Source organism: Haemaphysalis longicornis, unplaced genomic scaffold, assembly GCF_048455015.1.
Source record: "Haemaphysalis longicornis isolate Haplotype H1 unplaced genomic scaffold, Haemaphysalis longicornis Haplotype H1 scaffold_11, whole genome shotgun sequence".
NCBI classification, from domain to species: Eukaryota; Metazoa; Arthropoda; class Arachnida; order Ixodida; family Ixodidae; genus Haemaphysalis; species Haemaphysalis longicornis.
In genome coordinates this window covers 70,691,000-70,717,284 of record NW_027526214.1, presented here as the reverse complement: position 1 = coordinate 70,717,284, position 26,285 = coordinate 70,691,000, and positions in this window count along the sequence as shown.

Genomic DNA, 26,285 nt, shown 5'->3' with positions numbered 1-26,285 from the left:
AAGGGAGGCAATGCGACCACCAGCAAACATTATGGTTTATATAATTTGCAGTATTTACAATGTTAAGATCGGCAAGGTACCAAAAAAGAGTAGTGCCTGTATTGGGAAGCTCAAAAAAGTACTGAGTAATTTGGCAGACTCAGGCTGTAACTGGGCAGTTTTGATATACAGATTGCAACCACTCCGCCTATTTTGGGTAATTTTAAATTGGTTTAGATCTGCAACGGAGATATAAAAATTGTTCCATGCCACCGATATTCAAGCTTCAAAAGTACAATAGAATATTTTTTTTTCTCGGAGAAAATAAATGGCCTTCTGGAAATATTATTTACAAGGGGCGAATTCTAAGATAATATAGATGGCTTGTTTGAGAACGAGAATCAATAAGTGAAAAAACTTACAGAATTTTCTAACCCATAGGCACAAGCCAAGCATAAAGTTGACATTTTAAACCCATCTTTGTATCTGTCCTTTGCTTGTTTAGGTTGTAGTATGTTTTTTATAAAGGTTCGTAACTCTGTTCTTGCAGCGACCGCAAAGCCATTGCGAGCATGGAGGCCGCCGACAAGAAGAAAAACTATGCCGAGGGATCAAAACATAAACATTAGTACGGAACACAAGATATAACTTATGAGAAGTGAATAAAGCGAAATAAACTGCACTAAAATTGCTTTTGTGTATTTTTATATTATGTATACCGACGCAATAAAATACCCAAAGAGAATTTTTTGTATCCCCAAAACCAGCAGGTTCGCTGAAATCCCTGCATAAATGTATGGCTGCCGGTTCTGAAAGGGTCCAGTTGGTCGCCAAGTGCGTTTATCTACAAAAAAGGTGGTGTTTCGGAACTGGTATCTTTAAAACAGGGTATTAACAGACGCCCCGGGTATTAAGTATGTATAAAGATGATTGTGTAATGGAAGATAATAAGTTACAATAATGTACTTAAGCCAGCTTTCACAGATTTGTGGCTGCACGAACCCCGAAACGTGTGGTTATGGTGACTGACTTCATACGTAATTCCTAAACCGACCTCTAAATGGGTCCCCCAAATATTTCCTCTTGATAAAAGGTGCAACCATTCCAGTATTGTGACCGCGTGTTTGTACGCAAGATATGACCAGTTAGATGACGGCTTAAGGTGCGCGGTAAATGGAAAGCGGAAAAACCGCAACGTAAATTGGTAATAATGGCGCAGTGCTAGTTGCTATCGTTGATGCAAAAACCAGTGAGAACCATAATTCCAATATCGCCCATTGTTTGAAAATTCAACTAACATTTCATATGCGCCCTTGTGTGGTCCTCGCTGAGGGCTTATGCCCGATCCTGTAAAACAATTTGTTTATGTGGCATGATGCTATATTCTAAAGGGGCTTGAGAACACACCGCTTGCATTTAGATGATTGTCGCTAAAAGGAAAAGGCGCAGTAAACTGCCATTTGGCGCATTTTTAGGTTACCAAGGTGATTTACTCTAGTAGGCAAGGGGGTTTGTTGTTTGTATCGAAATTGATACACACCGCATGCCGAATGAGTCCTGTTTGAAAACATTGGACGGGTGATTTGAAAATGAGGGTTGCACGAGGTAAGGCGACGGTGTTGGCTGCGGTTTTGGCAATCTTAAACCTTCAATCCCAACAATCTGTTTTTCCGACTCGTCTTTGCTTTACCTGAACACAGGCATATCTGCCCATTGGGCCAACGGGGTTCGGCAACGTGATTGTAGCGGTATCCAAGTGTCGTAATCAGTTTGGCAGATATTTGTCTGTGCAGGCTGTTTAGTCATGATTCCTTGTATGAGAACACAAAAATTTACAACTTACAAGAAATAACACACGCGCTTCACATATGACCACAGCAGCTGAAGGAGAGCCCGCCCTAGAGATATATACAGCCCTAGGCGTGCTCTCGACCACAGCTAATAATATAATAATTACAAAGTACAAATAAGAAATTTGCTGTAGAAAAATGGTAGCAAGCTTCTCGAAAAACCTTTTTGCAGGCTGTTATGCCATGGTGGCGATGTCCTTCTGAAACATCTAGGTAGATGGGCATTACAGTTCTATTTACTACGTCGGCATTTGTGTTTAGGTTGCCATCCTACAATAAACTAATAAAATCCAGCTACAGTGATGAAGTACGAAAAACATTTTCAGTAATAACTGAGTAGCCCCCACCTACGCTGCTGGAACGCCGTACGCATAACTGAAATAAAGGGCCCAACACAGAAGGAGGGAGCCTTTAGATCACCACTATTACTGTATGGCAGGCACTACCTTGCTTATCCTGAGACATGCTTTCGAGGCAGCATCAGTTCACACGGTGGAAGGTGTTTTGTTTAAACATTTTGATTTGCTTTATACTCTGTATGCTCCAACCACGGAAACTAATGGCCTAAAACAACGGAAAGCCCCCTTGTGAAAGAATACCGACGTTTCCTATGCACTGGAGAACGAGCCGAACTTCAATATGATGTGTATAGAAAAAAAGCTTTTATTGCAGCACTGTACTTCTTACTACAATTTTTGGAAGATCTTTGATCAACACTTTTGATAGAAATACCAAAAACCACCCTACTAAAGCAAAAATAACGTTGTCTTGCGGCAGGCATAAAAAAGAGCCAAATTTGGTCAGTGCAAGTAAAAAATTTAGGCGTTATGGCCTATTGTCTATGTGCCCAAGACAATTTTAATATAACAACAAAATATTACGCTCTACGTTTTAGGAAATGATTTCGCAGTACCAATGGCATGTTCAAGTTAGACTTCGACAGCTACTTCTTTTTTTTCGGGGTTCTGTGAAAATGCATAGGCTTCCTTGCACTATAGTTGCCCACACAAAACGTCATAATGTGGCAAAACAAGCAGGCTTTAAAACCACGGCATAAAAACCGCATCAGCTGCAAGGCTGGAAGCAACTATTTTTCGGTAGTGGGAAAATACTTTATGAATTTTCTTTCACCACCGAGAAAGCGCGGTACGCAACAAGAATATTCTTGAGACCACCGGATACAATACAGTTCGTGCCCAGATATCCCAGCCACACCCGGAAATGAGGTTCTGGGTGTCCACAATGCATTCCGTCTTTCATCAAAATTACGTACAATCAACTTACCCAGATGCTACAAAAATCACAAACAACCTATTTTTGTGGTTTTTATGTCCTCATATTTTTATATTTTGTCGAATCTACGACTATTTTACACTAGTGCGATTCTGTGGAAGGAAACAGGGATTAATAACACAACGAGACTTTAGAGGTTACTTAGACCCTCAGCCAGTCACGTTGTCAAGGCTGCAATTTTTTTGTGGTTTGCTAGAATTAGAAATACGTGCGTGGCCTCTTGATGTGTATTGCTGTTTGTAATGTGCACCCGTGTTTTGTTTTTTAATATGTTTGATTCCGAAGTGGTGTGCTTCAGCCTTAACCAGTAACCCACCCGTGCTTGCGTGCCCCGTTAGTTAAAGCACAATGCTCTGTTCCACGCTACGATCGCCCGAAACTACATAAGAAACGAATGGCATTTTGTTATGAAAGGAATCAACACGCGATATATTTGTATGGGCGGTAGATGCTCCTTACAGGTCTGGACCAAACAGAACCGCCACCCCAAAACAAAGGTTTGTTCCGCCCCCACTACCGTCACTGCAGGGGCGGACCGGAATATAAACTTGTCGGCCCCAGCAAGAAACATTCCTTGGTTAAGCGTGCTCTTGTCTGTTCATCCTGAATACAAGCATTGTTTTTTGTACGCTGAAACGCGCTCACGGAGTATGCACTTTACCACATATGAGCTAAGCACACACTCGCAAGGAATAAAAGTGTGGCCGCGACCAATCTATCTGTCAGAGACAGGCTCCGCTCTGTCTGCAATGGCATTGCAGAGGCTTCAAACAGAAGAGAACAGCTACCAACCAATTCATCTGTAAGCTGGACTAAAACCCACTTGTATCATTTCAAAAGGTCAATACGGACATAACATTACCTTGATACATAACGTATGAATCTATCCATACCTATGAAACTTTAACATTTGTCAATAAGGCTGCATCACCTCTTCATTACATCACACTGCAGCACGTTTGTAGCCACAACATTGTCGAGCTTCTCTCCCTGTCCACTAAAACAATTTCCACGGGATTCTTACTCAACCTATGTTGTCCTAACCAAAAATCCCCTGACATTGAGACAGAATAACAAGGCCTTCGAAATCGCCAACAACACACCTCTTTTTTTATTGTTTGAGATTTTAATGCCGGTAATCGTAACTCTGGCAACCATTTCAAAAGGCAGCGGGGCCCCTTATGACCAATACTACCGACGACCTTATTCTACTGGTGCTCAAGCATCCTGATTCACCAATATACACTGTTACAAGGATCACCAGGGACACAACCTGGAATCTTTCAATTCTTTTGAGGCTCCCTAAACTTCACCTGGTTTTTTTCGAAAAAAGGCTTGGTTCTCACTTCGAGCGTATAATTATAGCGAAATAAAAACCACAACTATAATTCTCAGTTTGGCGTTGCACGCCTAACGAACTGAAATGCCTTAAAACAGCAATTTATTCCATATTCATTGACCCCAGTCAGCCACTATCAGCCCGGAATAATTCTTTACTTCAAACTTTCTAGTCTACAATCAAAACGTGGCTATCACCTACCACACAAGTGTTGTCGACCCGACCATTTTATTTTATTTTATTTATTTGTACATACTGCAGCCCCATGGGGCTAGCAGGAGTGGGGGGTACAGAAAGCATACATCCAGAGCTAACTACCAACAGACCGAGGCACATGACAACAAAAAGAGGGAGGGGAGATGACCAAAGGAAAAAGTACACAGAAATCACAGAAAAAAAAAAGAAAAAAGCAAATACCCCATATATGTATTGTAATGGAACACGAGCACTGGCATGAACACTTTAATACGTATTAGGACGAGGAAAGCGCGGACAGGAATTCAGTCAAAGGAAGACAGCGGGTAGAATAGGGCATCAAGTTCCATTGTTCTACGGCAAGTGGAAAAAAACTATATTTGAAAGTGTTGGTGCGGGCGAAGTAGGGGACCAGGTTTATTTTTTGATTGGCTTCTAGTCGTACGAGGTTCGGCGTAACTTATTAGGGTATTTTGAGAAAGGCGACAGGAGCCATTTATGATGCAATGGATAAATTTTAGCGCATCAACGCGCCTGCGATCTGAGAGTGGTGTCAAATTCAATGAAGACAGTGTTGATGACGGCGAAAAATAACGGTCGTAGCGGCGATAGGCAAGCCTTTGATAGGCAAGACGTAGCCCCACCAAATACTGAAGTACAGCAGTATTACCGAAAACTGCGCCTGCGAATCGCTCGTATAAATCAGCAAAGAACAGAGTGTTTCAACCAACTTTCAAAAGAAAATTGGCAGCAGCTGTATGACATCCTCTATGGTACCCTGACAACCAAAAGGACTTGGGATTTGTTCGGGCGTCTCATCGGCCCCGAAACTAATAGGAGCGCATATCATCGAGCACTGATCCAAACTCATCATTCTTTCTGAACGCCCCTTCTGAAGCGCTCGTGCATGTCTTTGGAACTAAATGGCTCACACAGCGAGAAATTTATTTTCCCCTTCCTACAGAGGCCAGTTAAATCGGGACCTTGATCGAGAATTTCGACTTTATGAACTCCACCACAACTGTTTCCGAATGCGACAAAAAGAGCACCTCAGACGTGAATCATGCGACGTAACCTCTCTGAGTCGACTTCGATGATGACTCAATGAAACGTATACCACAGCATATTAACGCCAATTTGAAGTCTGGAAAAGTTCGCTACAATGAAAACAGCACATATTCGCTTTTTTCCGAAGCCTAAGAATTCCCCCCCCCCCCCCCCCGAAAAACCTTCATCATATTTTTTACACATCTTGTGTGGGTAAATTGGTGGAGCGTATGCTACTCGGAAGAGTTAAAATCTACCTAGAAATCAAAGACCCCACCAAAACTACGATGTATGGTTTCAGAAAACATTTGTCACCCACGGCTTGTTCCTCCGCATTAGGGAGAAATGTCCATACTAGCCTTCCGAAATTCACCTCTTGCAATTGTTGCATTGGACTTAAAAGGATCCTTCGATAACGTCTCTCAGTCTGTCATCCCCTTTGGTCTCAACAAAACAGGCTGTGGCTTGCATACTCACTCCTTCATTGCCGATTTGCTTCAGCCACAGACAGGCGGTCCTAGAAAAAGGCGACGTCAAATGTGAGCCCATCAGGCTTCAACGTTCTATTCTTTCCCATTTACATTTTAGTATCGCTCTCCTAGATCACCATTGTAAGCTTAAAGCCATTCCCTGTATTCATCACGCACTGCAAGCTGATTATATTACGATTTGAACTGACACGGGTACTTCAGGTGAAATTTTATATACCCTTCAAGGAGCCACTGACACTGTGAAACAATGAGCATTGTCAATTGGCCTTCCCTCTTTCCCCAAAAAAATCTCACCTCATAAATCTACGAAGGGTCCCCTTGCATGTTCTAAAAAGGAGTTCCTATTGCCCTCGACGGCCAGATTATACGTCCCTGATCTTCACTCAAGATACTTAGTGTTACTAAACAGCTCAATACACTGAACGATCAGACGATATAAAACCTCACCGCAGTATTCACTCGTAACTTACGTGGTTCGCCTCACCTCTAATCAACATCGCGGCATAAAGGAGGAAGACAATGTCAGCCTTATTCGCGCCTTCCTCGTGTAATGGTCGTCAACATTACCCCCTACCTAATTCTGAGCATATGTAACACCGCAGCCATTGATCGCCTCATTCACAAAGCTCTAAAGAAGCAATTAGTTTTCATATTTCCTCCGCGACAGTAAAACTGGCCTAATTAGGCATTAACAGCTCAGTCTTTGGCGGAGCCGTTGGCTACGCCAAACATAAACACCAACAGGTCTGGCACTTTTACAGGTGCTCGAAATGTCAACTCCTCAGTCCACGGACAAAAAACCTATTCCCCATTATTCTCGCAGTAGGAAGCACACTCAGCTGGTCGGGATGCAGCTTCTCACATTTATGTAAGCGTCGGCCCGGCCGGAACTTGAATTAGCAGCGGAGACGAGCGATCGCCCAGCTACTGAGTCACGTTGCATCTGGGTCGCCTGGGCCTGCTTACGTGCCAGACTAGTCCGCACATTATGATTGTGAAAGGATGCGGATGGTGACGATAATGGCGCCGCTCCAGGGCTCCCCATCCAAGCCGTAGCGTGTTAAGAGAAATGCAGAACCGTAAGGTGTACAACTACGTACGGGCAATCGGCTATATACATTTACTTCAAAAGTCCTTAGATGGTCCATGTGAAATCGTGGGTACACTTCGGGGCACCACATGTCTGAGTCATCACTTGTAGGAAAGGAGCCCTAGAATCGGCTCGATCTTGAGATCCTAAATTTATTCAGGGCGCGTAAGCCAGGCTTCCACTGAAGAGCGGCTCACGAGGATGGCTTGGTGGGCTAGGTGGTGAGCATCATAAAGGGTTAGCAGCGAACAAACACAACGACACACAAGGAAGTCAAGACAGGACAAGCGCTGACTGCAACTGATTTTTTATTTCTTCATGAAAGACATATAAAGCAAGACAAATTCAATAACGAGCCCCAAAAATATGACAAACTTATCTCGCGCCCCGCCTTCTACGCTCGTTGCTCCAGATACTGTTTTTCTTTTTCTGAGAGTAAAACAGATGGCCGTTAACTTGTGGCACTGGTGCGCAAGGTTGGGGAAGCCGCCGCCAAGAGTGCGAAAAAGAACGATGTATCTCTGAAGGTGTGGATGTTTTACGGACGACAAAACTTCGTACCTGTAGCCTCCCCGTAAATCGCACGGTGCGCTTTTTGCGCCAGAATGAATTGTCTATTGTTAAGGGAGATAAGGAAGGTGGCTTCGTGGTTTTCCCTGCGGCTGACTATCGAAAAAAAGCAAATCGTGCAATCAGAACCCTTTTCCTATGCGTAAAGATGTAAATCTCGCAAAATTAAAAAAAGAGGCTCGAAGCCTGTCTGAAAGTATAAAGCTAGTGTCTCTGGCACGTTCCATAGCCAGCAAAGAAAGCTTAAGCTTGGAGGCTTTTTCTTGGGAAAAAAAAAAAACAGAATTCCCGTTTCGTGCCATTGTCTCAAAGAACGGTGCATGGCAAAGCCCCTTGCGTTCTTCTTGCAGCAAATGCTCAAGCTTTTAGTAGTTGACGATCCCTTTATGATGAAAAACTGAGACGAAGTATTCGACGTTTTAAAAGCCAATGACGAAGGGCTTTTAGGGTTTTCATTCGATATTAAGGACCTTTTTTATTCACTCCCCCTAAAAGAGCTTTCAAACTGCGTTCAAAGCGCAATTGACAACCACGGTGTTGTAGGCTTCTAGAACTCAGCTTGTGTGACAGACGCTGCCTTTTTAGAGATTTTAAACTTTAACCTTACATCAACGTCTATCTCATGGGAAGGGGGAACGTTCATTTAAAAAAACGGGATCTGTAACGCGTCATCCATCGCGCCTATTTTATTTGACTTGCCTTTAGCCTATGACGATCGTGCTTGAAGTGAACATTTATGTGGGTCGAATGTGAAACGAGTTTTTAGGGAAGTCGACGACTACCTCGTAGTTTTAAATTGTAAAACTGTTAAGTTTGACAATTCGGTATCCCGTGTTTTTGCGATTTTTAACGACTGTCTTACGCCTGTGGAATTGACGCATGAGGTTCCACTAGACGGTCCTCTCAAGTTTCTTGATATGATGTTTATTTCACTAAAGAACATGTGTGTTGGTTGTTCGAGTCCCGAGCGTCAAAGCCGCTGCTTCCTTCTTCCTCCAATCACACAAAACTGGTAAAACGGGGCATTGTTGAGTCTTGTCTAAAAAAATCGTTTTTGATTTCAAGTTCAGATTCAGCAGAGAAAAGCTTCATGGCTCAAATCACACCAACTGTCGTCTGCTGGGTACCCGCAACATTTGCTTACCGCAGTGGCTCGTGACTTATTGAAAGAGTTAAAACGTGGTGACCGGCACGGCCCGAAGATAAGGCGAAGGAGAGATAAGTTTGTGGTTATTCCTTATATGCACAGTGTTGCGCATAACCTCAAGAAGATTGGCATGCGCGCAGGTGTTGATGTAATTTCCTCTGCTCCCAACAAGCTTTCGAAGCTGTGACCGATGGTGAATGGCGGTTGCAGAGAACAAGAGGGGTGTCCGACGAAACACCGGGTACAATTTCTTGAATGTGATGAAGGCGTTATTTTTTCTCTCCCGTTGGATTGTGGAGAAACCTATGTCAGCCAGATGGGCAGACGCCTTAATGATAGTCTGACGGAACACAAAAACGTCGTAGGAAAGACGGCTGTTTCGGGCCACCTAGCTGCTCCCTCCAAAGATTGAGCCTGCGTGCCGCAGTTCGGGGACTGCTCAGTCATTGCTAGAGGGAAAGACAGACAAACACGGGAGGTTATCGGGGCCATTGAGATTGAACGTGTTCCTGAAAACTGCGTCAGCAGGTCATCTGTTGCATTCTCAGAAAAAGAAAAACACTATCTCGAGCAACGAGCGTAGAAGGCGGGACGTATAATACGTGTTTTTCATATTTTTTGTGCCTTGTTGTTAGATGTGTCTTGGTTTATATGCCTTTCATTGCAAAATGAAAAATCAGTTGCATCAGCGCTTGTCCTCTCTTCTCTTCCTTTTGTGTCGTCGTGTGGCTACGCTGTTAACCCTTTATGAAGAGTGGCGATGGCATGCTACCGCCCCGGTGCTCAGTCGTGTTCGATCTGTACTGACGTGGCAGTCTTGAATCGCCAGGGCAAGAAGCACTCATGATCATGATAGGAAGCCGTCGTGATGATGATAGTGGCGCTGAAAGTAAATAAAGCAGCGACCCCTAGATCGCCAATTCACGCGTATCCAAACTATTCCCAGAATGCTGCATCCCACTTTGCACTCCTGTTGTCGTAACGCTCCTAGGTAAGCCCGAGAAAAAATCTACTTAAACAATCCTAATGTTTCATACACGGATGATAGCCCTTACTCCAATTTGTCGCATCACTCACCCATGGTAATATCTAAAGACAAGATCGGCCCCTGCGCCTCAACCAAGACCACATCTATCTGGGGCGTGCATAAATTCGCTGTCGCCCTCACCATCACTCCAACCACGACAACATTTGTAAATAAGGACGATGGTGAAGGCGTCTGCCGGCCCTTTATAGCAAGTTATTAACCTCTATTGTGTGGAAGTTCCTAGCCGCTAAACGAGCCCCCAACAAGACAATCGACATTGTGGACTCCGCGACACTTCTCACTAATGGGCAATAATTTTTCCCATAGACAAAATGCGAGCTCTCCTCTAAAGCCTGTTAGGAAACACCGAGATTATTTCTACTGCTTACATTTCGAGCCATCACTCAACATTACCACACTTCAAAGCAACATTTTCCACATCTTCACCTACAGCTTTCTAAAACAGAAGTACTTCACCAGAACCTCCCGACAGACCCAACTTGGCTACATCCGATGTTTTCCACCGAATACCCTTACATGTAAATTTTGCGCTAACCCGTGTAGGCTCATACACATGATCTTAGGGTGCGCACGTAAGTCTGTCCCCCACACGTACCTCTTGCATTCTCCTCCCTGAGCTCTGGGAGAACCTGACGAAGAGCGCCGGATTGGATGCGCAGACACTAAGGGTGTCAACACCTGAGACACAACAGATCTCCTACGGTCTCCTGAACTGAGGGTCCACTTACACATCACCAGCCTCACAATAGAGCTTTTCCTCCTTTTCATCTCTGATGTGGGCTTAGTAATGAGATGACGCTGCAGCATTTCAGTACACGCAAAGAATAAGAATACCTTGAAATAAAAGTGGCCGATGTTTAATTTTACATTACAGTGTTCAGCCCTGTATATGGACCACTATTTGAAAAATAATGATGATGATGGTTGAATGGTAATGGCGCAAAGCCAACTTGGGCAAAGAGCGCCAAAACAGTGGTTAAATATCAGAGGTGAGAACGTAAACTAAAATCAGTAAGCAAGAGCAAAAGTAAATTCAATAAAAGACAGTGAGGGTGGCTGGTGTATAAGGCCAGGTGTGATCATGCGTGGTAAGAAATTAGGTCTAAGAATTTAGCTTCCGCTAAATATTTAAAAACACGCTTGACAGAAAATTTAGGATCATCAGAAAGAAAAAACGCTGGATGTAACGGGATGTGTTGTCTGTAAAGTTGGGTTAAGTGTTTGTGTCGTGTTGTGTCGAGTGATTTGCATTGAAGTAGCGCGTGGATTACGAATAGAGCATCTCCACAGCCACTACACAGGGGTCTTGGAGATCCTGTGAACAGGTGGGAGTGTGTTATATGAGTATTAAGTCTAAGAATTTACCTTCAGCTAAATATTTAAAAACGCGCTTGACAGAAAATGTAGGTTCAATGCAAAGGAAAAACGCTAGATGTAACGGGATGTGTTGTCTGTAAGTTGGGTGAAGTGTTTGTGTCGTGTTGTGTCGAGGGCTTTGCATTGGAGCAGTACGTGGATTACGGATAGGGCCTCTCCACACCCGCTACACAGGGATCTTGGAGATCCTGTGAACAGGTTGGAATGTGTTATATGAGTATGGCCTCTTCTTAACTTAGCAAGGGCAACTTCAGTGTGTCTGTTGTGTGTGTCAGTGGTGTATTGTCCACAGAGTGGCTTTATTATGTGTAGTTTGTTGTCTGTATGTTGATTCCAGAGTGCTTGCCATGTTTCGCGAAGGTGTTGTCTGATGTGTGGCTTGAGGTCAGTGTAGGGTACGATTGCTGTGTCCGGTGTATTGTAGGTTCAGGAGCAACGGCCATCTGATCCGCGGTCTCATTTCCCGCAATTTCAGAGTGACCTGGAACCCAACACACACATGATCACCTCGAGATTTAATGCATATGCTGACATAATGGTTTTATACACTACATTAAGAACATGGTTTTTAGAAGACTTGTTGGCTGACAATGCATGTACAACACTGAATGAATCGGTGAAAATAATAGACTTGGGTATTTCATGTTACACTATGTGATTTAAAACACGCGAAACTCCATGGGCTTCCACCGTAAAAACGCTGGGTTTTCGAGTTCAGGGTATTAGATACACTAAAATCGGGTCCGTGCGCCGCCCACGACACATTAAGGGCAGTTTTTGATGCGTCGCTATAAAACACTGAACATTTATATTTAAACTGCAGGGACAAGAAGTGCTGCATGATAGCAGTTTGTGGTACCCTGGTTTTATCAATTTTCCCGAAGGGCAAGTCACAACGCACAGATTGAAGCTGCCAGGGTGGTAAAACGTCAGTAAAAGAAGATATGTAAATGTCTAAAAAGGACATATTGAATTCTGAAGCTTCCTGCCTCACTCTAAGTGAGAACGGCAAATGAATGGATGCACGATTTACAAACAGTGGTGATGTGGATGTATCATTAAAAACAGGTTTAAAAAGATGGTTATTCAAAGATGAAATTTTAAAAGCGTAGAGAAAGTACATGTATGTTCGTTGGTCCTCAAGGCAGTACTTATTACATTCAACATATAGACTCTGGGCCGGGCTAGTGCGGAACGCACCCGACGCAAGGCGCAGGCCCAACTGGAGTACTGGATAAAGACTTTTTAAGGTTGTTTTTGATGCCGACGCATACAAGACACTGCCGTAGTCTAATCGAGACCCGACTAATGTGGTAAAGACATGGAGAAGCAGTTCTTTGTCTGCACCATAGGATTGGTGGGAGAGGACCGTGAGAATGTTTAGTGTTTTGAGGCATTTATGTTTAAGTGCTTCGATGTGTGGGATGAACTTGAGCTTTTGATCAAATATGACACCTAAAAACTTGTGCTCCCTTTTCACAGGAATAGGTACACGGCTAAGCATAATATGAGGGTCCGCGTTTATCCCGCGCTTGAGGGAGAACACAACACAAGTACTTTTGGCCGGGTTTAGTTTAAACCCATTTAGGTCCGCCCAGCAAGCAAGTTTTTTAACACCGAGCTGTACTTGACCTTCACATATTGACAGGTTACAGGATTTAAAAGATATTTGCACATCCCTTACATAGATGGAACAGGAAATGGTCGGTGGCAATGCCTTTCGGAGGGAGTTTCTCTTACCTATAAACAACGTGCAGCTTAGAACTCCCCCTTGCGGCACACCATTTTCCTGTAAATATACAACGAAAAGTGCACTGCCGACCCTAACTGGAAAGGTTCGTTCGGCCAAATAACTACAAAGAGTCTTCATCATGTTGCCGGAGATACCAAATGACTTAAGGTCCCTGAGGATGCCGTAGCGCCAGGCTGTATCATAAGCTTTTTCAATATCGAAAAATACAGAAAGGCAGAACTGGTTATGAACGAATGCATCTTTTGTGTAGGATCCGAGTGCACCAAGTTGATCATTGGTAGATCGCCCCACCCTAAAGCCTGCCTGACAGCCCTCTAGAACACCGTTGTACTCTAGAAAGTACACGACCTCGAGGAGCTCGAGGAGCTCGAGGAGCTTACACAGGCAGCTTGTCAGGGCGATGGGACGATAACTTGCGAGAGAGGAAGGGTCCTTCCCCTCCTTCAGAAAGGCCACAACTATGGCCTCCTTCCAAGACGTTGGAAGCTGCCCCGAAAGCCATATTCTGTTGTAGAGGTGTAGGAGTGTCTCAAGAGTGTCTGCGTGTAGGTGTTGTATTATGATGTATGTAATGCTGTCTGCCCCTGGAGCTGAAGGCTTACAAGTGGCAAGAGCAACCTTCAGCTCATGAATGTGAATTCAGAGTTGTAAGCAGAATTTGACTTGTTTTTGTCTCGTAACGGCTTCTTTTCTGCAAATCTTGTGTTGCATGATAGTATTAGTGTAGTGTGCTCAGCTGGACACTTGTTGGAAGTGTTGTGCGAGTGTGTTAGCCTGGTCTTCCAGTGTGTCCCCCGTTGTACTAACAAGGGCCGGGCTGTGTGTCGGTTGTCCTTTTGGTTTTCGTATACGTGTCCAGATTTTGTGTGTGTCTGTGTATGAATTGATGGAAGTGAGGAAGGTGCGCCAACTCTCTCTTTTCGCCTCACGGCGCACTCGCCCCTCAAAAGCCTTGGCCCATTTAAAAGAAATAAGATTATCTGATTTCGGGTACCGGCGAAGAACACCCAGCGCCTTGTTCTGGGCCTCTCGCGCATGCCTACAGTCCTCATTCCACCAGTGCCTCCTTGGGTTGTGCGGAGCACCAGAGGCCTCGGGAATAGAATTTTCGGCGGTGGTGAGGATGTGCGGCGTGAGGAGTTTGGCGGCTTCTTCAATGTGTAGGTGTGTTATGGTTGTGTGGTGTAGTGTGGATGTTTCTTTAAATGTACTCAAGTTCGCTCTGGCTTCATTGAACCTGTTATGGGAGGGTGAACTGTTCGGTCCTTTACCAATGTACGTTAAAGTGGTTGGGAAGTGGTCAGTACCCTAAGGTTAGTGCCAACATCCCATTCAAGAGATGGAAAGAGTACTACAGAGCCAATAGCCAAGTCGAAGTGTGAATAAGTGTTGTGTCCTATATTATGGTATGTAGGCTTGTTTTTATCGAATAGGCATGCTCCCGAAGATGTTAGATATTTTTCGATAAGGCGACCTCGGGCATCCGTGCGGGCACAGCCGCAAAGAGAGTTATGTGCGTTGAGGTCGCCTAAGACAATAAAAGGTGCAGGTAGCTGATCTACAAGGCCCTCAAAATCCGAGATCGAGAGCTGGAAATCGGGAGGGATGTAAACGAAGCATAGTGTTATCAGCCTATTGAAAATTATTGCACGAATGGCAACAGCCTCAAGGACGGTCTGTAACTGGATAGTGTGACACGCCATGGACTTTCGGACAATGATGGCCACACCACCGGAAGATGTACCACCACCATCCCTTTCCTTCCTAAATACCAGGTAACTATTCAAGAAATTCGCATGTTTGAAATTTAAATTGGTTTTTTGTAGGCATAGGACACTTGGCTGATTGGAGTGCAGTATCTCGTACACGTCTTCAAGATTTTTAAGTTGGCCTCTACAGTTCCATTGTATTATGTTTTCTCTCCCCATTTTTAAGTGTGAGAGCTACTGGATTGTTTATGTTTATGTGTCGTCTTTCGGGGCTGTGACTGTTGCATTGGGCTTTTCGGGCCTTTCTGTAGACTTGGACGTCGGAGGGCGCTCCTTGCGCTGCGTTGCATGCAAGAATGGCACGACGTCCAAATATTCGTCAGATGCCCTGGGTGTGCCCGTCGAACCGAGTCCCCCGGAAATGGGCCCCCTTCGGGGGCCCTTCGTTTGAGCCGTCACCACCGCGGGTGTCGGGGGCACCAGAAGTGGCACGGGCGGTGCGGTGAATGTGGGAGCCGAAGCGGGGCCCCCGGTGTAAATCCCCTCGGCACCCTCCAACGCACAGGAGGACGGGCAGGCATAGGCGGGAGCGGCATCGGTCCCAACAGAGACGGTTGGCACCACAACCACTGCTTCATCAGCAACCGGTGTGGTGCGGAGTGTGGCTGCATGAGGCAACCGAGGGGGGAGCGGGGGCGGGACCAAGTCCGACTCGCGGTACTGGGTCCCAGCCGAAACCAGACGCCGCTCCGCCCCCCGGCGAGCTGCGTCGGCGTACCTCCCCAGGGGGAAAGAGGGGAACCTCTTTGGCGCCTCTGGGAAGGTGATGCTCTCAGTGATCTTGATGATCTTTTTCTCTGTTTGCAATTTTTCACATTTGCGGGAGTACGCTGCATGCGCCCCCCCTCCTCCCCCCCACAGTTCAGACAAGTGAGGGTGTCGGATGGGCAGTTGTCGCTGGGGTGATCGTACGCCGCGCATTTTGCCCACGTCTTTCGGCCACGGCAAGAGTTTGTACCGTGCCCGAACCGCTGGCACTTGAAGCAGCGGCGCGGGTTGGGAATGAAAGGAAGAATGGAGCATCGAATGAAGATGGCATTTATATATTGTGGAAGTGCCGAGCGGTCAAAGTTCAGGATAATGTGTTTGGTGGGGATTATCTTGTCGTCTCTGCGTATCGTGATGCACCGCACAGCTGTGACGCCCTGATCCTCTAAACCTTCGAGAAGGTCGGCATCTGTTTCCGTCAGGAGATCTGTCTCAGAAATCACACCCTGGGAGCTGTTTAGACTCCTGTGGGTTCGTGACCCTGATGTCCAGATCATGTATGCGGGCTTGTGCAGGAAGGGTGCGGGCTTGTTGTTCGGCATTGAGTTCTACAAGGATTTCTTCGGTCCTGAGCTTTGTAGCTTGATATTTGCCACCTAAGGTGCTTTGCAGAAATTTAGAAATCAAGAATACGGACATGGAAGAGACAGGTCTTGCTGAGTCAGCTGACTCAATCACAAGAAAACGAGCATAGTTATTCATGGTTGTTGACAAGACATTTGTTGAAAGAGGTGGGAACGAAACTTCGGTGCGGCCCCTTTTCGCGGGCCGATCACGTGTGGGGGGGGGGGTGGAAAATGCCATATGATACCTTGGAAAGCAGGGAGACGGGGGTACTTTCTCGTTTGACCTTACCCTGGTAGTCAAAAAGGTCCCAGAGCTCCCTGCCTGGTAGACAGGCAGGGAGCCCATCAGCCGGAGCTTCACCAAGACTAAGACGGCCACCGTTCACGGCTTCTAACCCTTCACCTTTCAACTTCTAGCCACGGTAGGTGACAGCTCAAGTATGGGGGGTCGGGGTACGTGGTGTCGCCACTCACCGTCACCAAGATTAGTCAAGGTGACCCTTCTGGGGCTATTTGAAAAATACAGTTAGAACATTTAAAAATAAAAATGGGCGTAGCGCATGCTCTTTCACCTTCGTATAGCTGTTTTCTCTGCCGCCTGTTGCGAGGTTTGGATCGCGCAGGCTGGCGGAGTCACGAATGCTACCCCGTGATTGTGGTTGCCGATTTATTTGCGCAGAATAGTCAATCCGGCCACGACACACGCTCACGTGTCTACAGACTGACGTCTAGAACTGAGAAACATCACATCGTAAATGACAAAAAATCTGTGGGATTTCCACCAGGGGCGAACAATGCGCACCTCTTCATTTCGGCTCTGCGTCTCAACCCCAGTTTCACCAGTTAAACAGACCTACTGCTCACCACCCTACAGCACCTGTTCCGTAGGTTCTACAGACCGTACAGGCACCAGCTTCTTGAAAATCGGGCCATCTAACTGTTAGCTACAACATTTTGAAATTTGTGCCGCGCCGCAGAGACCGCTATGCCTACACAGACTTAGCGAGTCGGAACCCGGCAGCAGCGTAAGAACGCAAGTGCACGCCCCCGGTCGGCCCGCCGCTTTTGAACGCCTTTCGACCATGGAGGTGACTGAGGGGGGGGGGGGTCGGCGGACGAAATGAACTCCGAAGAACTCAACCCACCTGGATGGGCGACATCCCAGTCGAAAAACGCAACAGAAAAATACGACTGAATGATCCTGTGAGGGAATGGGACATTCTGTAGTGTGTACTAAACCCTGTCCTGTAGTCTGTAGTAAATCCTGTCCTGTATTCTGTAAAAAACCCTGTCCTGTAGTGCGTAGTAAATGATGTCCTGTAGTCTCTTGCAAATCCTGTCCTGTCTTCTGTAGTAAATTCTGGCCTGTAGTCTGTAGTAAATCCTGTTTTGCATTCTGTAGTAAACCCTGTTCTGTAGTCTGTAGTAAATCCTGTGATGTCTGTTTTCATAGTAAATCCTGTCATGTCTCAATATTTCAACTTGTTTAGCTAAAGAAATTTAGTTCCCATGATATTTTTTTGATTAAGCACCTGAAGTATGCAGGATATGCATAACAATTTCTACAAAAATATGACCAACAAACAAACATTTGGGGGGCATTCTTGCGTTCCTGGTACAAGCGTAAAATTGTGTTGAGTGAATAACTGATTTCATCAAGCTGTACCAAAAATTTACACCATCTTCCCGCGAGGGGAACAATGGGGTAGATGTGACGCATCGGGGGTTTCCGTTGCGCCGCCGTTATGCTAGCGTGTCCATTGTTGTTGTGTGTTCATTCTTACGCAGCATGTTCACCCCCGATGCGTCGCATCTACCCCATGGTTCCCCTCGCGGGAAGATGGTGTAAAGTTTAGGTGCAATGCACTTCTTAAGCGACCCTGAACCTGCGTCCACCGGCGATGTCCGCGCACGTGGAGATGGGCGCGCGCAGCCTGGCCGCTGACATGGCACATACCCACGTGGGGGATTGGCCAAGAATCGGGCGTGAGAAGGGCTTGTTGAAAATTATCATCGCCACGCTTCTCCGATGCATGAAGAGGACGAAGAATAGGAGGAGCAGGAGGAACAACTTTATTAAAATCACCGGCAGCTAGGACGTGGCCGCTACGTCGCGGAGACCTGCCTGGTGCCCGGGCCTACGCACGCTTCCCAGGTGGGGTTGCGTTTTCGGGCCGCTGGCGTGCCAGGGCAGCCTTCGCCTGCTGGACGGCCTGGATTTGTGCACTGCAGTCTTTAGCGTTCATTGCTTCTGTGATATGAGAGGGCATAGTTTCTTGCGCAGCCTCAGCAGGCTGTGTCCTGCAGTTCCAGAGTTAATGGCTGAGTGTCGCACGCGCACTGTCACATACACGGCACATTTCACTTTCGTATACACCGGGGTACAGATGTTTTGCAAGCACTGGGGTAAGGAGCGATTCGGTCTGTAATTGTCTGTAGAGAACTGCTTCTTCCCGATTTAGATTTGGGTGAGGTGGCGGACGTCGTCTTCGGGTCTGCCGGTACCACTCCAAGATTTCCCCGTATGTGGTGAGGGGGTCGGGCATCTCTACGTCGCCGGACGGGTCCGGTGAGGAGGCCAGACTCGTGGACGCCGCGCGTCTGGTGAGCTCGCGCGCGGCGGAGTCGGCCTCCTGGTTCCGGTTCGTCAGTCCGCCGCGGAGGCGCAAGGGACCTACGTGGGCGGGGAACCATCGGAGTGCCACCGGCAGCCCGTTGGTACGCGCACTGCACAGCACTTTCACAGTGTTTGGGTTCACTTGGTTGGTGGCGTATGCCAGCATTGCCGACTTGGAGTCACTTAGTACCGTGGTTGTTTGCGGGTCCACGATGGCCAAGGCTATAGCCATCTCTTCGGCTTGCTTCACATTCTGCGCCTTGAAGCTGCTAGCTGACTTTACTGCACCGTCCGTGGCCGCCATCGCCACGGCAACGTAGGTATTGGGTCTTCCCGGATAGGCCGCCACGTCCACGTAGGAAGCGCCAGTGTCTGCGGCGTACGTAGATGTGAGGGCGCTGGCCCGAGCGAGCCGTCTTTCTTTGTTGTGTGCCGAGTGCATATGCTTGGGCAGCGGGTGCACGTACAGTCTCTCGAGCGTGCCCTTAGGCAGGGAGGCTGCATGGTCAGACTGGAGCTGCCTTGGTTGCTGCTGTGGGCGCAAGCCCAGGCGCTGTAGGATGTAACGGCCTGTCCAGGTGGTGGTCAGCCTCTCGAGTTGTGCTGTTTGCTGTGCTTCGGCAATCTCCTCTAGGGTGTTGGGTACCCCTAGTTCTAGGAGCTTGTCTGTGCGAGTACAAGCATATAGCCCCAGGGCTGCCTTGCATGCTTTGTGGATGAGCGCCGCAATCTTCCTTCGCTCGGCGTCTTGCCAGTTGTGGAAGGCCGCGACGTACGCAATGTGACTGACGACGAACGATTGAACCAGGCGCAGAAGGTTTGCTTCTTTCATTCCGGCGTGGCGGTTGGAGATTTTGCGTATGAGTCGAATGGCCGCCGAGGTCTTCGCCTCCAGCTTGTGGATCGTCAGACCGTTCCGTCGATGGGCGTCGAGGTAGAGGCCTAGGACGCGCAGGGTCTGGACCCGTGGAATGGTGGTACTGTCTCTTGTGTGTAGTCTTATGTTGTCAGCCGCGGAAGCGCATGGCTTGCGTTCTCGATGCGGTAGGATTAGGAACTCTGATTTGGCTGGCGAACAGACCAGACCCGTGCTTTCTAGGCGGGTCTCCACTACTTCGGTGGCACGTTGCAGGGTTTCTTCGATGTGGCCGTCGCTTCCCTTCGCTACCCAGAGCGTAATATCGTCGGCATAGATGGTATGACCAAGGTCCGGGATGCGTGCGAAGTGGTTGGCCACGTCGATCATTACTAAGTTGAACAAAATGGGGGAGATCACCGCGCCTTGCGGGTCCCAACACTGCCTAAGGTCTTAGGTGATAGTTGGGTGTCTCCGGCATGGATGGTTGTGGTGCGGTTTGACAGGAAGTCTTTGATGTAATTAAATGATCTTTCACCCATGTTTAGTTGCGAGACCTGGGTCAGTATCGCCGCGTGGCGGACCCTGTCGAAGGCGCTTTGTAGATCTAACCCCAGCACCGCTCGATTGTCGAGGGTCGGGGAGTCGACTACCTCGTGTTTGAGCAGTAGCATCGCGTCTTGCGTGTCTAGCTTTGCTCTGAAGCCCACAAGGGTGTTGGGGTACAGTTCTGCCGTTTCTAGGTATAGCTGCCATCTGTTCAGTAACACGTGTTCGAGCACTTTGCCCACGCAGAACGTGAGCGATATCGGACGAAGATTGTCGACGTGCGGGGGTTAGCCAGGTTTGGGGATCAGGACCGTCTTTGCTTCTTTCCATTGTCTAGGTAGCCTGCCCGAACGCCAGCACTCATTGAAGCAACGAGTGAGCGCTGTAACGCCCGAGTCCGGCAAATTTCGTAGCATCTTGTTTGTGACGTTGTCGGGACCAGCCGCCGACCTGCAGTTGATAGTTTGTAACACCGCTCGTACCTCCCACTCTTCAATGTCCCGATCGAGAAGGGCGTTCTCGTCCCCCGCGTATCCCGGTAACGCCTCGGGTGGGGTGCCAGGCAGGTAACGTGCATCTAAGCGTTTTCGGACTTCGGCTTCTCCGAGCTCTTTCGTGGCTCGGTGGAGGGTTCGTGCCAAACTGTGGCGTTGCGTACCCTTGGATTTAGTCTCGTCAAGTAGGTAGCGTAGGAGGTTCCAGGTGCGGCTCTTATGCATCTGTCCGTCCACTTCCTGGCAGACCGCGTGCCACTGCTGCCGACCCAGAACGGCGCAGTGCTTCTCGATCTCGCGGTTGATCTTGGCGATTTTCTTTCGTAGCTTGGTGTTGTGGCGCTGGCCCTTCCAGCGCCGTCGTAAGGATTGACTCGCCTCGATCAGGTGCACCAGGCGACTGTCGACGTTAGCAACGGATTCGTCCGTTTCGATCTCTGAAACTTAGATGCGACGGAGATGGTGAGGCATAGCTCGCGCTCAGAGCTCGCTCTCGCGGCTCGAGGCTGGCTCCTCGAAGAACGCCGAAGACACCACTGGGTGCCACGAAAATAAACCCTCTGCTTCTGCTTAGAGAGCTTCACTTTTCGACTCCCGCCACGCCTTGGCTCAACATTTTTGGTGCCGACGACCCGGGACCCACAGCGGGCCCTGCCGAGAGCATCGAGGCAGCGCAGCCACCATGGAGAAGCTCAAATGCAAGAAGACATCGAGACGGGCGCAGAACACAAGGATCCTCAACGAGGCAAGTGCCGCCCTGGCCGATCCTTGCGCTACGGCCGACCAGCTTGCGTCGCTTTACGAGGGACTCAAGGCTAATAACGACGAGCTAAATAAGATCAACGAAGCGCTCGAAGCTCATATTGAGGATCAGGGGCATTTGAGGCCGAATATGCGAGCGTGATCGAGTATCAAGATAACGCGACACGCGTCCTCGCTGAGCTAAAAAGCAAGAGCAACCGCATTTTCCAGTCAGCTGCACCTATGACAGGACCCGTAGCGAACGTCACGCCCCCAGTCGCTGCTACGACTTCGGAGAGAACCGGGCCAAGCTTACCGAAACTCATTATCACTCCTTTCTATGGGGACCTGTGCCGATGGAATGATTTTGGGAGCAATTCGACCAAATGATAAACAAGAATAGCGGCCTTTCAGTTTGCGAAATTCCACTACCTGCGACTCTTTCTAAAAGGAGATGCTGCTTCGGCAATCGGAGGGCTACCTACGACGGAGGCTTGCTACCAGGATGCTCTTGCAATGCTGAAGAAGCGTTTCGCGATCGCACGTGACTCGAGCAAGAGTATTTCGCCAGGCTCCGAATGATCAACCCGATCAGGTCCTCAAGTGACACAAGTGGCCTTCACAAGCTCAACGACCAGGTTTTAGCCAACATCCGTGGCCTCGAAACCCTCGGCGTGAAACGGTCCTCCTTTTCGTCGATGCTCTCAGACATCCTGTTGCGAGCCCTTCCGCACGACATCGTGCTCCAGTACCACCGCACGCGCACTGCTGAAACACCTACACCGCAAGCGGACGCACCTGAGGATTTGCCGACAGACCTAGACCGTCTTCTGATGTTCCTCAGCACCGAGCTGGAGAACCTTGAAAAGAGTGATTTCAGGGGTCAGAGAGGACAAGACAGCAGGCCTGAATATGAGGCAGAGAAAAGCATCCGCCCTAGTGACTCTAAGCCCACGTCGTGTGTTCTCTCCAGCAATTCGGCGACGTCCGGTGAGGGGTGCGCATTCTGCAAGTCAGAAGGTCACATTACGGAGACTTGTCCTGCGGAAATACCTTCGGAAAAGAAGAAGCAAATTTTGTCGAAGGAGATGCGATGCTTTCGCTGCACGCTTAAAGGACACCGAGCACGTGACTGTCGCCGCAAGATTACCTGCAATGCGTGCGCCGGTAAACATCAATCAAGCGTCTGTAGCCCGAGAACGAACAACGCACAGGATTCTCGTTCTGAAGGAAGTCCGAACCCACGCACGACGGTCTGCGCATCAGTCGGAAAGAAGTCAGGAGTTGACACAAGTGGATCAGGAGTTGACACAAGTTGACACAAGTTCTCCTCTAAACTTTTCGAGCCTGGGCAGTGAGTGACAACGCTTGCCGCTACGTCCGAGGCATATTCGACGGTGGCAGCCAGCGGACTTTCGTGACCGAAGAACTTTGCAAACACGTCAAGCTGAAATGCGTTGGAGTCATCAATATTGCTCTGAACACGTTCGCCAACGCCAAAAGTCAACTGGTCGCGAGGCGTCGTATAGTCAAGCTTCGACTGAAAAGCCGATTTTCCGACGCCGAAGTTGTCCTCAGCGCCATAGAAATACCCCAAATTTGCCAGGACATCGAAGGCTCGACGATGGATTCATCCTTCGTTCGGGCTTGCAAAACATCGAGAAAGGACATTGCTGATGAGCTGCTTCACCCTAACGTCATCACACTCGCGGTGGCACAAGCATCCTCATTGGATCGGACCAGATGTGGAATATAATGTCTGGCGAATTCGTGAGGTCCCGAGAAAACCAGGCTATGATTGCTATAAACACTAAACTTGGATGGACGTTTCAAGGCAGCAGCACCGAGTTGACAGCGACAGCAACTACTTCGCGCACAATGGTTTGCACTCTGAAGGCCGACGTAACCCAATGCGACGATATCCTACTCGCTTGTCCCTGTGTCCTAGCGCTTCAAGATTCCGTCATGTCATACCAACAGGCCCAAAGCAGCACCCTCGCGAGATATCCTTCGATCGTTTTGGAAAGCCGAAAGCAATAGAATCTTGGATCCGACAAGCAGTGGTACCTCAAAGAGCTCAGCGTTAGACCCCTTCGAGAACAACGGCTCCTTCCGACATGGACAATACCAAGTGGAGCTACCATGGAAAACTACCGCCGAGGTTTCGAACAAGGATATGCAATACGGACATTTCGTGACAGAAATCAACTATGTCTCGGTGGCAGGGGCTACCGGTGCTTCAAGCATAAGCGAGCTGAACCCTTCCGTAAATGCAGGCGGTATTCTTCGGAACGGGGGACGCTTAGCCCATTTGAAAGCTGTGAAAATTCAGAACCCCATCATATTGCCTGCAAATCACCCATTTTCGTCTCTGCTGGCAGCTAGAGCCCACACTGAAGTTCTGCACGGCGGCGTGAGAGACACGATGACACAACTACGAGAGAAATACTGGATTTACCGAGCAAGGTCCTTGGTGAAGCTAGTGGTCAACGGCTTCCATCTGTGCAAGCGGTTCCGAGTCAGGACCGGAGATGCTCCGACTGCCCCCCTTTCGAATGACCGCCTATCGCCCACAAATGCGTTTGAGGTTGTAGGAATGGACTTCGCCTGGACTCTCTACGTACGATCACCAAGCGGCGATTCCAAGTGCTACATCGCTCTCTTCACGTGCACCGCATCAAGAGCGCTCCACTTGGAGTTAGTCTCTTCGATCACAGCAGATGACGTCTTGCTCGGCTTTCGGAGATTCGTGGCCCGCAGGGGTTTACCCAGGGTCGTGTACTCAGACAACGCCCGAACTTTCAAGAAAGCCTCAGTGGACGTAAAACGAGTCTGCCGACTCGTCTAAGAAGTCGCTGAGCATTTAAGCAGTGCTGGGATCAGGTGGAAGTTCATCGTACCTAATGCCCCGTGGTGGGGTGGTTGGTGGGAGCGGCTGGTTAGGACGGTTAAGCAAGCACTCAGAAAGGTACTGGGGAGAGCCAAGCTTGGGTTTGAAGAACTGGCTACCGTCCTCACCGAAGTAGAAGCCGTTGTGAACTCCAGGCCTCTTACTTTCGTGGAGTCGGACATAGGGGAGCCGTGTGCTCTCACTCCTGCCGATCTCCTCATTGGTCGCAGACTTACGCATGTGCCTACCAAGAGTGACTCGGGAAGCGATACAACCACCTGTTCGCGCACTGATGCCGTATGGCGGTATCGGTATCGAGAACGTTTGACCGAACACTTCTGGGCTAGGTGGATGAAAGAATACCTGTTGCAGCTTCGGTCTGCACACTTCACAACGAAGAAAGCGGCCACTGAAGTCAAAGTAGGAGACGTGGTGTTAGTGTACCAAGAAAAAACACCGCGCCAAATGTGGAAACTGGCCATAGTTCAGGAGGTCTATAAAAGCACCGATGGTACCATCCGTTCTTGCAAGATCAAGCTGCAAGATGGGCTTGTGACAACCAGACCCATACAAAGACTTTACCCTCTTGAAATTCGTGCCTAGCCATTTTCTTGCGGCCCGGAATGTGTTGAAAATTATCATCGCCACGCTTCTCCGATGCATGAAGGGGACGAAGAATAAACCTAGATGCGACGGAGATGGTGAGGGATAGCTCCCGCTCAGAGCTCGCTCTCGCGGCTCGAGGCTGGCTCCTCGAGGAACGACGAAGACACCACTGGGTGCTACGAAAATAAACCCTCTGCTTCTGCTTGGAGAGCTTCACTTTTCGACTCCCGCCACGCCTTGGCTCAACAGGCTAATGCACCTGCTTAAAGGAGTACGGACACGAAATTTCAAAGCTGAGATCCGCTCTAGCAATCAAGTACAACGACAACACAAATAGGTGTCTGTGAATAAATGCATCTTTCTTTCTTTGTAGTTGTGAGTGTGTGTGTGATCTCTTCTTCGCGAACATTACCGAACCGCGCAAATTCAACTCGTGCATTCGCACTTTAACATTCTTCCCCTCGGGGAAATGCGGGGAATTTTTTATCGGGGTGGCCGGTGCTCGTTACAATTGCGCCGACTATCGCTATAGCAGGCCTGTTAGTCTCCATTGAAATCATCGGCGTCATCGGAGGATGTCATCGGCGGAGCGGCGGTGGAACGACTGCGCGGAGCGGAGCAGTTACCGCGTTTATATGCAGCGGACTGAGAGAGAGCAGCGCATAGCAACGCATGCGCATGTGTTAACCGAGCGCAAGCTGTGCGCAAGCTGCACGCTAAACCACACCCACGCACAGCTGGCACGGCGACGGAGCGAGCCCCGGCGACCGCTAACACGTAGATGGCGCTGCGGTGAAAGCGGCGCTGGCGCGCAGCTGGCGCGACGAGGAGAATGGGGGAGGGCTGCGGACTACGCCAGACAACGCCGGGGGGACAAGGTGAGTGAAAGAGATGCGTCGCATCTAAAATGCAATGTAAGCAATGCAAAAAGTGGTACATTCATCCGCGCAATACAATAGTATGATGTTTCGCTGACTGCAATTGCCTAATTAAACACCAAAAAAAAACAGTTTCGGTGCTTATCTACTTTTTTCCACTTTTTACAACACTGTTCCTGGGCACTGCCATGGATTCACTTGCCTTGGTTTCACTTTTCCTCATGAAGAGGCTTTTACTGCCCTCTTAGGTTGCTGTTACACCAAAACAAATATTTTCAATTTCATTGCCAAACATAAAAACAAAATAGGGCGCGTTATTCTATGCTCCATGATCCTGCTGACCTGGAAACGGGCGTAACTATAAGTTCTTTG